This window comes from Crocodylus porosus, unplaced genomic scaffold (assembly GCF_001723895.1).
Source record: "Crocodylus porosus isolate Cpor-Errol unplaced genomic scaffold, CroPor_comp1, whole genome shotgun sequence".
Classification (NCBI taxonomy): Eukaryota; Metazoa; Chordata; order Crocodylia; family Crocodylidae; genus Crocodylus; species Crocodylus porosus.
Genome location: NW_017728949.1, coordinates 19408655 through 19423634, shown reverse-complemented (window position 1 = coordinate 19423634; position 14980 = coordinate 19408655). Strand labels below are relative to the sequence as shown.

The 14980-nt window shown below is 45.7% G+C and overlaps 1 protein-coding gene across 1 annotated transcript in view; it reads left to right on the top strand.

Annotated features, from left to right (window-relative positions):
* The window catches only part of FAM207A (family with sequence similarity 207 member A), a 111987-nt gene that overhangs the window by 77473 nt on the left and 19534 nt on the right, over nucleotides 1–14980 (top strand). The window lies entirely within an intron of this gene.

The window sequence follows — 14980 nt, the reverse complement described above, 5'->3', positions numbered from 1 at the left end:
CCATGTCAGGGTGGCTTAAATATCTTTTGGTGTCACCACTGGAAAGTGCAGTGTGCTTTTTTGAAGGCTTATTAGTCATTAGCCGCGTGTGTTCATACAGCATTGCATCCTCCCGGTCTGCTCCTTAAACAGAACTCGGTGTGGTCTGTCCCTTCCCACAGTAGGTAACAGCATGCAATCACAACCACCTTGTTTCACTTCTGTAGTCACCTTTAAACAAGCATGTGACAGGGTGCCTGAAACACCCTACCATGAGCCGTCAGGAAGGGCTAAAGGAGGGAAACTTAACTCACAGAGGCGGAAGAGCCACGGCAAACCCCGTTGCAATCCGGATGAACGGAGTAGCCGGCTGGGCCCGCGGCAGATCAAAGGCTGCCATGGCAGACCCAGCCACTAAAATCCAAACACGAAGAAAAAAAAATGGTGCGGGAAAGGAACAAAGCGAAAGAAAGAAGAACCAGCCGGTGAGCCAAAAAAAGGGAACAGCTGGGTCAGGCAGGCAGCCAATGGGGAACTGCTCCAGGGAACCCAGCTGAAAAGAGGGAGATTTAAAGGATGTGGAGGGAGCATCCCAAGGGAAGAGGAAGAAGAAAGAAAACAGAGGAGAGAAGGAGAGTGATCCAGCAAGTGAAGGTGAATGAGTAGAGGGCCAAAGGATGAGCCCCGACCCTGCTACGTCCCAGACAAGATCCAGACGAGAATGGGAGCTGGTGAAGAAGCTTGAGCAACCAGTGAGTCTGATCCCAGGGGGTGAAGGGAACCGCTCTGGGGACCTAAAATAAGAGGAAGGCAAAGGTGACCTTACTTTCCCAAGAGGGGAAGACGAAGGGAGGACCCCAGTCACAAGAGAGTGATGAGGGGAGCACCAGAGAAAGGTAGCTGTCTTGGGACCCGTGCAGGGAAGAATGGGGCAAGCAGCCAATTAGCCAAGGACCTTAGTCGAGATCCTTCAAGTAAAGATGGTAACAAATCTTAGAGGCAATCAATAGCGCCCTGCGAAGAACCGCAGATGTTCCAAGTCCATAACCAATCTCAGTTGCCTCCCAGTAGTGTCTAGGCACATCTCCCCTAACATCGAAAGCATGGCAGGCGATCTATTACATCGAGACACTGCTGTTCCAGCCGGGAGGTGGCGTGACTCAGGGCGATGCAGTAAGTCCCCATACAAAGCAGGACCCCGCTGGCTGTTTCTTCTTTTGTCTTTGGCCAAAGAGAGGCTGTCAGAACATGTATAGAAATTGTTTGTAAAAATGTTTCACACATTTCTGTGAGACATGTGAAATGGCTGGGGTCTGGGCTAGAGTCTCAGCTGTGGCCAGCTAGGTATATCAAGTTCTGAAAAAATTAGATCACCTTCCTAGTCTCTATGCCCTGATCTCAGGTTCAGGACCTCCTAGCCATTGCGGTGCTCTCTGAGTGGTATCTGAGCTGTCCTGGGGTTTGCTTACTGGCTGTATTTACATGGTGGCTGTAATCAGAGATGAGCTCTCAGCCACAGCTCAAAATGCATTACGCTCTATGCCAAGTTTTTCACAACTGCATTTACCTCTCTACAAATACAGGGATTTGTGGTTTGTCACTCCTGACACCTTGCTGTCTTTTGAAACAGCAGCCATCTGGGTTCTGATGTGCTTGGACACAGCAAAACACTTCAGGTTTGGTGGTTCATCCTACTGGTTGGTAAGGTGTTTGGTCTCCTCATAGTCTGTTACTGCCTCCATCGACACAGCAGCATCTTGCACATGGGCTTATGAGAGATCAAACTGCTAGATGTGAAGCCTTACAGAAATGTTTTCTTAGCCTATGCACCAAATGGATCCTCAGAGCATCAGATAGCTGTATTCCAACTTCATGCTGCATGCGGACCTCCTTCAGCTTTGCCACATCAGCAGTTTGGGCCTTTGCAAACTGCTGAAAGTGTTCCTCTTTTAAGACATTTTTGGAAACAAATGCTACAGATCTCTGTATAACTGTTGTTGCTTTGGTGCTGTGAGTTCATGTAATACTCCAGGTGCTGTAGTTTTACACAAAGCTCTACTGTGTTGGTTTCCTGTGAGCTTTCGAAGCTGTGCATGAGCAGGTGCCTTTCCCAGCATGTTCCACAGTTGTTCCACAGATGGGTAAAGCCCCAAGTCGGCCTGTCTCAGCATGCAACTTTTGTTTAAAAAGTGATTGACAAAAAATTAAATGTTCAGCTCCTGCTAACCTCTGCCATGTATATCAACTTCCGTGGTCCGCCTCTTAAAATTGCTCAGCCCCATATCTCATATACAGCTGGGATAGCAAAATGCACATTTCAGCGACTGAACTTGATTTTCCTAGCAGGGTCAGCACTTACCAGGCAAATGTTCCCAGGTAACAGCAGGATGGTACTGTTTTATCTCGTGTTCAGTGGAGCAGTTTTTTTGTTTAGAGTTGACTGCCAACCTACAGCATTCTCGGTTCTTGAAGAACGTACCCTAAGGTATAGATGTCCCCACACTCAGTCGCTCTGGCAAGGCCTAGCAGGTTGCAGACTTTCTGCCTGCCTCTTCCATACTATCAGAGCTGCTCTTTTAGCCCTTGGTGAGAAGCAGCCATGAGAGATGATGCGTTGCGCCTCATACAAAGAGAGTACCCAGCTCTTTGATGTGGCAGTCCTCATAGACCTGGAGTAACAGAATGGGTATGGAAGGAAGGGAGCTCCCCGCTTCTCTCCTCACTCCCCTTTGCAGCCTTGGAGGAGAAGCAGCATGAGGCGATCACAGGCCTTTCTTTCCCAAAATAACTGGAAAAACTCCTTGGTCCCCACTAGCAGCAAAGAGGAGGAAGACTAGAGACCTGGTTTTCTTTGGAGATCAAAAGAGCAGCAGAATCCTGTTCCGAGGAGGGGCCCCTGCCTTGGGAGATCCCAACATTTGAGGCATGTGGCAAGAGATGAAGATATCCTTGAATGCTCTGTAGCTCACTGTAAAAGGTATCCTCATGCCCTGGTCATTCTTCCCTGCTTACATTTGGGGCAGAGTAAGGCCAACAGCTGAGTACTCTTCTTTTCTCTGTGAAAGTGTCAGAGTATGCAGGATGTTGCTTGATGCAGTACGTGAGATTTCCAGGGTTGGACTGGGTAGGGACAATGGCTGCCACCCATTTAGCAGGCAAAGGAGAAGCTTGATTAGGGTAGGAGAAGTCTTGCTTGATTTGGGGGTTGTGGTGGAGCCCCAGGTCAGTTTTGTTCTTGCTGTCCCTGTTTTCTGCTGTTGGCATGCTCAGATCTGTGCTCTGAGTTGGGGGCAGTTCTTTCCTGTCTCCTAGATGGCTTGAAGAGACAGCTGCTATTCCACATGGTAGCAGGTAAAGGGGAATTGCAGTAACCCCAGGCCTAATGTGGCCTGAGTGAGCCCATTATGAAAAGGAGGACCTGTTTATATCTGTGTATGTGACCCCTTGGGTCTGTAGTGTGTGTCCTTCAACTTGGTCCTTAAGAAGTGCTGATACTTGCAGAATATGTTCCCCTCTTCAGCCTTTCATCTCCTTGGGCCTGAGTGAGTTTGGTTGTGCCTATCTTTACACAAAGTTGGCTGGAGCAGGCTGTGGTGTGTGTGGAGGTAGTCAGTCAGGCAAATCATAGCAGCACGTGGTAGAATTGCATTGCTAGTGACAGCGTTCTGCTTTCTACATGGCACTGAAGTAAGAGACTGATAGTGAGTAGCAGTGCTTGTAGGCTGCACGCATGCGTGTTCATGTCTGTAGTCTAATGGGGCCAAGCTGAAGCTGTTTAAAGAAAATAAACTCATGGCAAGCCCCCAAGAGGTAGCAAGTAATAAATAGCTGCTGCTCACCCCTTCAGGAATTGCTGCAAGGCTCTCAGCCAAACTAATTCAACATTTGGCCAGTTCTGTCTACCATAAACTTTTACAGTGCTTGTATCACTCTACATATGTGTGGAGGATGCCCCGCGGCCCTCTTGTCCTGGTGACCCCATTTTGTTTCACATCACACTTTGGGGGAGAGTGGAGACATCTGGAACCTCGTGTCTAAGTCCACTGGTGACATCGTGCACTTCCAGCTCCCTTCCTGGAGTCTTGCCGCCTACCCGGTGACTCAAAATCCCTCTCTCTTTTCTTTCAGCAGAATGTGCTGATACTAAACTGTGATTCAACCCTACAGTTTTTTAATCTCCATCTTCTTCAGGAATTGTTCCAAGACTGGGGAAATATAAGATTTTTTTTTCACTCTCTCAGGCGGGATCTTGCATAACTTGTAGCCCTCTCCAGGTGTTAGTAACAGAACAGATCATATACAAATCCTCGTGTAAATAAGATTAAGGATGATAAAAATCGACAAAGAAGAGTAACTGAAAGCAAAGAGGTTCTCTTTCTTCCTTCTCTCTCCTATACATTTAGGCTGAATGCTGCAGGCTCTCAGATGTGTCTTGTAGAAATTGGTCTATAAATTGCCAAGAATTCAAATGCTGAATTTTCCAGGTCTGGGTCTCTTGCCAGCAGACTGTAAGATCTGCCCTGTGACTACAGCAACCCTGGCTTCTTGGGGTCTGCCTTTGCCAAAATTGTCTGTGGCTCTTGTGCTATTCTTGTCTATGCTGCAAAACAGTGATGTGAATGAAACATGTTGCCCACATGCCCATTTTTGTGATTCTTTTGGACATATTTTTACTCTGCAGGATGTAAGCTTCCATTTGAAAAATAGCATCTCTCTGACCATTCTGGAAAGATAACCTTGGACTGTGCTGCAAATGTGAACCAGTTGTTATGCTATCTTTTGAGTCAGCAAACCTCTGGAGACAAATCTGAGAATTGGGACTTAGTCCCTCACTAGTCTAATGGGGATTTCTTGCAAGCAAGAAATCCCCATTAGACTAGTGAGGGACTAAGAGCAAGAGTTAATATTTAGACTAGTGAGGGACTAAGAGCAAGAGTTTAATATTTAACTCTTTAAATATTAGCATTAGCTATTTAAATGTTGATCCTTACAGCACAGGATGGGTTCAGGACAGCATGACCTGCCTGCATATGAGAGAGAGAAACTAGGATTAAGAGTTGCTGCAAGTAGGGAAAGGTAAAGGAAGGAGAAGAGCCAGAGATCAGTAAAGGGTCAGAAATAGCATTACCCTCAAAGGAGTGGGAGGAGGTTTTCCTAAGTGAAGCTGTGTGTTGCAGTGAGGCCCAGAATAAACTAATGCTTATTTGAAGTGGGGAGTATTGTTTGTCATGTTTAGTCATGCCTTATGGATTCCAGTGGCTGATGTCCTTGGGACATCTGCAGATTCAAAATAGTATGTTTCCTTCCTTTTGTACCCCGGGCGCTAACTAAAGCTGGGCTATCAGATCTGCTCACAGAAAGTTTGTCCATGCTGTAACTGGCTAGAGCCCAACATGGGACTCTTTAACAGAGCATTTGTCTGTGATCTGAGAGATGACTTTAGTGGAAAGGGACACAGGGTCATGCATGCCCCTCCTGTGCCTAGAAGGACTTTGAAAAGGAGGCTTTATTTTTAAGAGGCATGGGGGTTTTCAAGAAGGAGATCAGCTTACAGATTTCATTTTTAAAATAGGAACTTGTCCTGCTTGGGACTTTGAGTGCTGCTGTAGTATAAAGTATTAGTAGTAATAATAGTCAGCGTGACACACAACTCTGATAGCTTTCTTAACGTAGAGCTCTTGGCCTAACCAGCAGGCAGTGGCTACCAGCTTCTCCTCCAGTCCCACCCCAAGGCTGTTTCAGGAGCTGGAAGGCACCTTGTGAGATTGAGTCCTGATAGAGGAAGGAAGTCTGCGGGGATCAGATGATCCCAGCAAGATAAACATACAAATGCCTTGGAATGAGTCCAGAGTAGGTGCTTGCACCACCTTTTGGGGAGAGTCTTTTCAAACCTTGGACACTTGGACTGTAAAGAAGTTTTTCCTTATAGTTTCATAGTTGTTTAGGGTCAGAAGGGGCCTGAGCAGATCATCAAGTCTGACCCCCTGCCATGGGCAGGAATGAATGCTGGGATCATATGACCCCAGCTAGGTGATTATCTAGCCTCCTTTTGAAGACCCCCAAGGTAGAAGTGAGCACCACTTCCCCTGGAAGTTGGTTCCAGATCCTAGCCACCCTGACTGTGAAGTAGTGCCTCCTGATGTCTAGCCTGAACCTACTCTCAGTTAACTTGTGGCCATTATTCCTAGTTACTTCTGGTAGTGCTTGGGGAAACAGGGCCTCTCCCAATCCCCTCTGGTCCCCCCTGGTAAGTTTTATAGATGGCCACCAGATCCCCTCTCAGCCTTCTCTTGTGGGGGCTGAACAGGTTCAGGTCCCATAACCTCTCCTTGTAGGGCCTGCCCTGCTGCCCCCTGACTATGGGATTGGCCCTCCTCTGGACCCTCTCGATGTTGTCCACATCTCTCCTGAAGCGCGGCATCCAGAACTGGACATAGTACTCCAACTGCAGCCTGACCAGTGCCGCACAGAGGAGGAGGATCACCTCCTTGGACCTGCTTGTCATGCATCTGTGGATGCATGACAAGATGTGGTTAGCCTTACTGACTGTGTCCTCACATTGGCGGCCCATGTTCATTTTGGAATCAATAAGGACTCCAAGATCCTTTTCTGCCTCTGCGCTGACAAGAAAGGAGTTCCCCAGCCTGTAGGTATGGTGCTGGTTCTTCCTCCCCAGGTGCAGTACCCTGCACTTGTCAGTGTTGAAGCCCATCCTGTTCTCATCTGCCCACCCCTGTAGCCTGTCCCTCCCTTCTAGCATGCCCACCTCACCCCAGATCTTGGTGTTACAAATTTGAACAAGGTGCATTTCACCCCCTTGTCCAAGTCACTGATCAAGATGTTCTCCGAGCCCTGGGAGACCCCACTGCCCACATCCCTCCATGCCAAAAATGACCCATCCACTACCACTCTCTGGGTGCAGCCCTCCAGCCAATTTGTGACCCATCTGACTGTAGGCTTCAATGGCACTGTCGCCTAGTTTTTTAATGAGATCAGGGTGAGAAACAGTGTCAAAGACCTTCCTAAAGTCCAGAAAGACTATGTCCACTGTGACACCTGCATCCAAGGATTTTGTGACCTGGTCATAGAAGGCAACCAGGTTGGTCTGACAGGACCTGCCTCTAATGAATCCATGTTGATTGTCCCTGAGCATAATCTCTTCTGCTAGTCCCTTGCAGATGTGCTCCTGGATAATTTTCTCAAAGAGCTTCCCCAGGACCAAGGTAAGAGTAATGGGCCTATAGTTATTTGGGTCCTCTTTCCTCCCTCGTTTGAAAATGGGGACCACATTGGCCCTTTTCCAGTCCTCTGGCACCTTGCCAGAGCACCACGAGTGCTCGTAAAACCGTGCGAGGGGCCCCACAATGACCCCTGCCAATTCCCACCACACTCTGGGGTGGAGAGCATTCGGACCTGCTGATTTGAGCATGTCCAGACCTACCAGAAGTTCCCTAACTAGGTCCTCCCTGGCCCTAGGCCTGACGATGCCTCTTCTGAGTCTGTCCTGAATCCCAGTGGGGGAGAAGTCCCAGTTCCTGCTTATATCAAGTCTGAATCGGCCTTCTAGAAGTTTGTGGCCGTTAGACCTACCTATCTCTTGGGAAGCCCTGGTGAACAACAGTTCTCCAAGATCCTGATGCACCCCCCTTATATACTTACAGGGAGCCACTAAGTCCCCCTGAGCCTTCTCTTCTTCAAGCTGAAGAGTCCCATGTCCCTCAGCCTCTCCTTCTAAGGCTTGCTTTCTTGGCCTTTGATCATATGGGTGGCTCCCCTCTGGACTTTCTCAAGCTTATCCACATCCCTCCTGAAGTGGGGGGCCCAAAACTGGATGCAGTACTCCGGCTGAGGCCTCACTAAGGCCAAGTCAAATTGGAGGATGATGTCCCTGGTTTTGCTCGAGATGCATCGGTGGATGCATGCCAGAGTTTGGTTTGCTCTGCCAGCCATGGCATTGCACTGGGAGCTCATGTTCGTTTTGTGATCAACTAAGACCCCCAAGTCTCTTTCAGCTGCGGTGCTAGCAAGTGTAGCATCGCCAAGCCTGTAAGTATGATGCTGGGGGTTTTTTTCTCCCAAGGTGGAGTACCATGCATTTCTGTACATTGAATGCCATCAGGTCTATGCCTACCCACTTTGCAAGCATGTCCAGGTCAGTCTGTATCCCCAGTCTGTCCTCCAGCGTGACCACCTTCCCACATAGTTTAGTGTCATTTGCAAAATTTGCCAGTCTGCTGCATCTGATGCCCAAATCCAGATGTGTTTAATGAAGATATTGAAGAGTACTGGCCCAAGCACTGAGCCCTGGGGGACTCCACTGGTCACATTGCACCACTTTGATTTGTTCCCATCAACTAGTACTCTTTGGGTCCCACCCCAGAGCCAGTTTCCCAGCCATTGGACTGAGAGATGGTTGAGGCCACAGTTCCCCAACTTGGTCATGAGGACATCGTGGGAGACCGAGTCAAAGGCCTTCCTGAAGTCTGGATAAATGACATCAACCTCATCTCCCTTGGTCTGCTTCTGTATCCAAGTATGAATAGGTCAAATGATCATACTTGTCTCCTGAGAGCAGCATGGTCCGCATGGTATAGATTAGAGATGCCAGATGTGAGATTCTAGTTAGTCACTCAGTCACTAGTGGTTAGTGCCACCCATCCTAGGGACTCAAGGGCTCCCTGGTTCTGTGTAGGTGGCATACCATTCTTGCTGTCACTGCTGTGGTGGCTTATTTTGAGGATGTAGGGGTGGAGCAGACTTCCTGTTCCAGATGTAGCTGTTTAAAAATGGCCAAGCAGATTACTGTAAAATGCTTTGCCCTAGAAAATGGGTGGCTGCAGTTCTTAGCTATCTCCTCAGAGTGGCAATATTTTAAATAATTTGATAGAAGAGAGATTGTTAGTGGTAAAGAGAAGATCACCATTTATTAGCATGTCTGTGGTGCAGCTCTCATTGGGACATGGAGGTAGGAGGCAGCATAGCAGTCACTGCCAGGCCCCTCTGCCTAACAATTCAGCATGCTTTCAGTTACAGAAATACTAAACAATTTTTAAAGTTTTTGTTGTTGTTGTTGTTGTTGGGTTTTTTAGTAATAAAAATCCTTTGTTCAGCCCCTTTTCAACACTTTAGAAGTGAACATGCTTGTCTACAAAATTTATAGGGGAAATATATTGGGTTTTCTTTTCTTGTGTTCAACCTGTCATACAAATCTGTTATTATTTAACTTCATTTTATATGGTACCCTGGTGTGCCAAGATCCTGTGTTTGTTTAGCAGGAGCCCCACTGATGTTACAGCATCTAGGTCCTGGGAATAACATTTTAGGATGATGCTTCTGCACAAAATGATTTTATTAATTTCTCAAAAAGGGGCACTGAGCTGCTTTTATACTTTGGAAGACCCTGCCCCATCAGACTGTGGTGTTGTGAACTTCATTGTTTTATTGTGAGTGTTATACTCTTGGGCTGTTTCTTCAAGTGTCAGTATCTGAAGTAATACCACTACATTAACCCTATTTTTAAAAATAATAGTAAAACCAGGTTCTTGTGACGGTAATATTTTTTACAAAACAAATGCATTTACTTAGGAGTGGGGAAGGAAGGAAAAGCTCTCTCTATTTGTCATGAAAACAGGGTCCTGAGAATTGCTAAGAGTCATAGGCAAGTAGTTTGCAGGAGGGAGAAGCCTTTTGTGTGTTTGTAGTTAGGGGTTTGTACTGTATAGATCAAAAGATCACAACTCTCACTCACTAGAAGAGTAATTGTCAAGTTTACACAAAGTAAACTACACATAACTAATAAGTGGGTGTCCACCAACCTTTTTGCTCCAAACCAAGTTTTCTAAAGCTAATTTCACTAAATTGCATCTAGAATGGGGGAAAAAAATTTAAAACCCTCTGGATTTTAATCCAAATAAAATATATATATGCAGTGGAGCTAATCTCATGATCTCTGAGGTACGTGCAACCCAAATAAATAGAAGCTATTGGAACAGCACAGGCAGTGATTAATCAGGAGGCGGGATTTAAAATGTTCTCCAGTGACTTCTTTATTTTTTCCAGTTGCTTTTTGTATGTTTGAAAAGCTTCAACCCATTTGGAGGCTTGTCTTTCAGATAAAGAGAAGTGAGACCTGTTGTGCTGTGTACCAGTTCAGGAGTTCAATATGCCGTGTACTTGGAACATAGCACAGCATTTTGTGGGGAGGGGGAATGTTGGCAGCTACCCAGAAACCTGAGGTGTAACCTGGGTACTGGAGAACATGTGGGAGCAGTTTGTTTTTAATATGAAGACAGATCCCATGACCATGGGGACCATGCTGGGCCTTTGGGGCTCTGGTAACAGTAATTCATGTGGGTCTTTGTTCCCATGCTGCAGAGTAGGGCAGTGTTGCTCACTCCATAGACTGCATGCAGTGCTAGGGCTGCTCCTAACATCTGCTGAGGCTGGGCTGAGTTGCTAAATCTGCTTGTGTGCATACCTTTAGGGAGGAAAGATGCCTGATAGCTTCCACTACCTTTGAGGTATGAACGTACTTTTCCTTTGGTCCCAGTTTTCATCTCTCTAACTCTCCATGGTGCTGTCTTGGGCTGAAGTTTCTAGGCTTGGCTGGAAACTGGTGGGTTTTTTCTGGCAATCTTCCTGATTTAGGTGAAGGTGGAGGCTGACCTTTTTGTTTCCAAGGGAAGAATTGGGAACAGAAGTGGAAGATTCCTCAGAAATTAGGATGGAAGAAGACACAGGAATAATTAATCTGGTGTGCGTTGGAGGCAGGGAGGGGAGAAGAGTAAAGCAAGAGATTGAGGAGAGATGGGACCTTCCATGGGGGTGCGGGAAAAAGAAGAGGAAGAGCTCCAGAGCAGTTTGGACGCTGGGGAGACTAGGATGATTGTTATGTTGGTGAGGGAAATCTCTTCCCCACTTTCTATTACTGAAAAAGAGAACAGCCAGAGTATGGCTTTCTTCCTTACTGACCTTTCTGTACAAGACCATTGCTGATGAGATGTGCTTCATAGGTGGGAATGAGTAGGAAGGAAGTTCATAGGGCCTTATCAGAGCCACTATGTCTTTGCATACTTTCTGAACCCCTAGATGTCATCCAAACCCAACCTGGATTTTAGTGATACGTAGGCATGTACTTGCAGCTCTAGAGGGTTGTGTGGCTGAGGTGAAGAACTGTCCTGAATACTTCTGTCACTTGCCATGCCCTTGGCTGGTTGCAGACCTTGGTGGTGAGCCTGGTGGGGATAGAGGTGAATAGAGCCCTGGTTTACTTCTGGAGCCCAACTGGCTTACTGGGGGAGAGGAGAGAGTGGCATGAAATCTTTGCTAAGTGCTTGAATTTGCTTCTGAGATGGCTTATCTGCCAAGATTTTGGCAAATGTGATGAAGATGTATGGACTTTGTGCTACTCCCCATCTGTTCTGCTTTTACCCAGGAGGTTGCAATACCCACTTTCTATGAAGGAGGTAAGCTTTGGAGTGGTGGGAGTGCGTTAGTGCTTGCAGAAACAGGATGGGGACATCTTCCTCTTCCTTTTCATCTTCCTTTACAGCAATTGGGTGGGGCTGGAACTAAGGCAAAGGAGTTGCTTGAGTGAAGAAATGTGCAGAGAAATGTTCTTTCACCCCAAAAAACTGCTGTAACATTTGGAACAAGAAAACCCTGATGTATAATAGCCAGCCTTCTTCCCTGTTTGTATACATAAATGATTCTCCTGGGCTCCAGCATGCACAATTAGCATATAGTAATCGAAGATGCTGTGGTTAATTGACGGTTACAGAAATAATATGTTATTTCATGATGTAATTATGGGTAGCATTCAGTTCAGGACTCTACCATAATTGGGAGAATCCCCAAAATGTTTGCTTTTAAAACTCTTTTTTTAATCCCTTCCGCCCCCCGCCCCCCAAGATCAAAAGGTTGGAGAGGATGTGAATGACAACTGTTTGTTCATGAAAATATTGCTTGGTATTTACATGTTAAATATTATGGGGAAAGATTTTGCCTAGACCCTGATTTTCAGGGTTTACGCAGAGGAGCAAAGTGAAACCTGCTCATGAAGCCTTAACATTGGCAATTCTGGATTTAAGTACTCTGTTGCAGAGCTTTGGCATTCCTTTAACATAGCCTTATAGATGGGATGTGTTTGTAAATGGCTCAGCATTGTATGAGACAGACATGTTCTCTGCTCGGAGAAGCACAGTCTAAACAGAAACAGCACAAATCTGGCAATCGGCACGTGTATGACTAGCAGGATGCTGTTAGGGCCGAGCCTGCAGATGGCTCAGCCAAAAACTAAATGGTTTTACCTGTACAGTATTCCAGTAACATCACTGGGTCCATGTGGACTCCATGGGCCACCTGCCTTGATTCCACACCTGCTGGCTGTGTCCTTAGAGTATAAATTCCCACTAATCATAAGAAAGTGCAGTGTGTATAATGTGATGGAACAGACTCTGCTGCTGTGACCTGACCTGTTGTATTAGCATTGGAGGGGTGGGAAGCAGGGGTTGTTCTATCTAAATCAGACATTTTAAATTTTCAGGATCCTTGAATACTTTAAAGACTTTGATCTTTGCCCATAGGATCATTTGAGAGAAAATAATCCTCAAAGTAATTCCTTTTTGGGACTAGCTGTAGGGATTTCTGTCTTGCTTGCCTGACTGAAGGCTGTACCATTGCCAAAAAGGCAGCTTTTGTGTTTCCTTAAATATTCTGTTGCTGTTTTTGGGAAGAGGGGGGACATAAATAACTGAATTGTTATTGCTAGAAGTGGCCAACTGGTTAACATGTTTTTTCATTAACAGATCATTCCAGGCACTGTTTTCCCAGTGAAGTAATGAACATGTTTTCAGTGGGGGAAGGTTGAGGGTAGAGGGGCAGGGAATAAAAAACATAGAGAAATTAGAAACACTCACTCAGTGTTAGCCAGAAATTGAGTGAGTGTCGTCAAGTCTGGGCAGTTGTTCAGATCCTTAGGGTCTGTTTTATGATTTGCATTCCATCTGCTTCTGGTGATTCACTCTTGCTTCCCTGGTGCTGAAATCACAGGAATTTGGGGGGAAAAAGCACTGTCTTGAAGTTTAAGGTAGTGGTTCTCAACCTTATTAAACTAAAGGTACCTTTCACTTGTACTCAAGGCACCCCTTAAGAAATGACAGCTCTTATTTTTGTCTGTAGTCAAAAAAGTGAAAACCAAGAGGGCAGTTTTTCTGTTGCAAAGAACTCAAAGCCCACAACAGGTCAGTGTTTTTGAAACTGGATTCCTATTTGAAATCTTTGGGTTCATCATGTTTGTATACCTAACAGTGCTACCCCTGTGTGGTACTCAGTGGCACCCTAGAGAGGCTTTTGCGGCACCCTGGTTGACAATCGCTGGATTAAGATTTTGATTTGGGGTCTGCATATGTGGTGGGCATGTGCTGGACTGTCGTACTTGCGGTTCTAGAAGCAGAAGTGTCTCCATCTGGGAAGTGTGTGTTCTTGAATGCCTGGTCTTCATTCTAGAGACCAAGATGTTGATAGGAACTTCTTCAGTCACTACAAATGCTACCTTACAATGCTGAATATGGGGAATATATGTTAGAGTTCCCAGGGAAGGATTTACTTCCGCTCTCTCTTGTTACTGTGGTAAATAAATCTCCTAGTGGAACCACAAGAAAATAAAATTTGAATACCAAGAACCTGTTTTGTTTCAAGCCAGAATTAAGTTGTCAGATTAGTTTAATATTTTCAGTTTTGTCCACCCTTTCCTGTACAAGCCCGGCTTTGTTTAAGTCTAGCTCCTGTTAAAAGGTCTTATGCCTTTTTCTTCTCAGGTAAGCAACAGAAAAAAAAAAAAGAGAATGTTATATTGAATGATACCCCTGCATTATAACGCTACAGAGCAATTTAAACAGCATTAGAGAAAATGTTGTCTTCGGTTGGCCAAAAACTCGTGCAATTCAGTAGTTTCCAGAACCTCATTGAATTGCCAATATCCATCATTGGTTGGATATTTCTTTGGATGAGGGGGTAGAGCTTTTACTCTCCCACGTCTTTTCCATGTTTGTTGATAGTATTTTGTCCTGAATGGGAGAAGCAAGTAATTAGTCATAACTTGAGTTCTTCCTCTGTCAATATTGCTTAGTCCATATTTCATCCAGAGACAAGCCAACAGAATTGGATCTTTCTTAGGAAGACTATTATGATCACATTTTTCTTCTGTTTTTCCAGAAGATAAAATATTAGCCATGGTAATATAAAGTGCTTGAGAGGTCTTTATTTTATAAGGCACTCGATTTCAGCAATTACCCAGTGGCCTCTGACAGCCAGCTGAAACCTAAATTTGGCACTCTGTCTAGCTCTTAACTGTGCAGTTTATTATTAATAGTAGAGTTACAGTAATGTCTAATTTTCATAATTAAGAAGAGGACCCCATTAGGTCAGAGATTAAGTAAGGAGGCCACCCTTTTCCCAAAGAGCTTACAATCTCCACAGGGGAGAGACAGATATGGTAGAAGGGGAAATGAGCAAGGTAGGAAGAGGGGGAGAGGGGGCTGACAAATTGACATGTTCAACATGCAGTAGGTCAGTGAAAGAGCAGGAAGCAGAAGTCTGATCTTAAGCCTTCCAGCCTAGTATATTTTTTCACATATGGATCTTCTCTACAGTGTGCACTTGCTCCATTTCTCATGCCTTGATGTTTCAAGTAATTGCATTTGTGAGGAGTGGGGGTAAATTCTTGTTCACAATGCAGGTCTGCACCTGGGGCAGCTGCAACACATGGGGCAGTGCTGGCTCCTGTGATGCCAGTTAGCAGCAGTACATTCAGCTTACAGGCAACCCCTGCTTAACGCTGTTTCACTTAGTGCTATTTCACTATAATGCTCATTTTAAATTGATGCCTGATTTCACTTAGCACTCAGTGATTTCATAGATTTCATAGACATTAGGGCTGGAAGGGACCTCGGGAGATCGAGTCCAGCCCCCTGCCCAAAGGGCAGGAAGTCAGCTGGGGTCA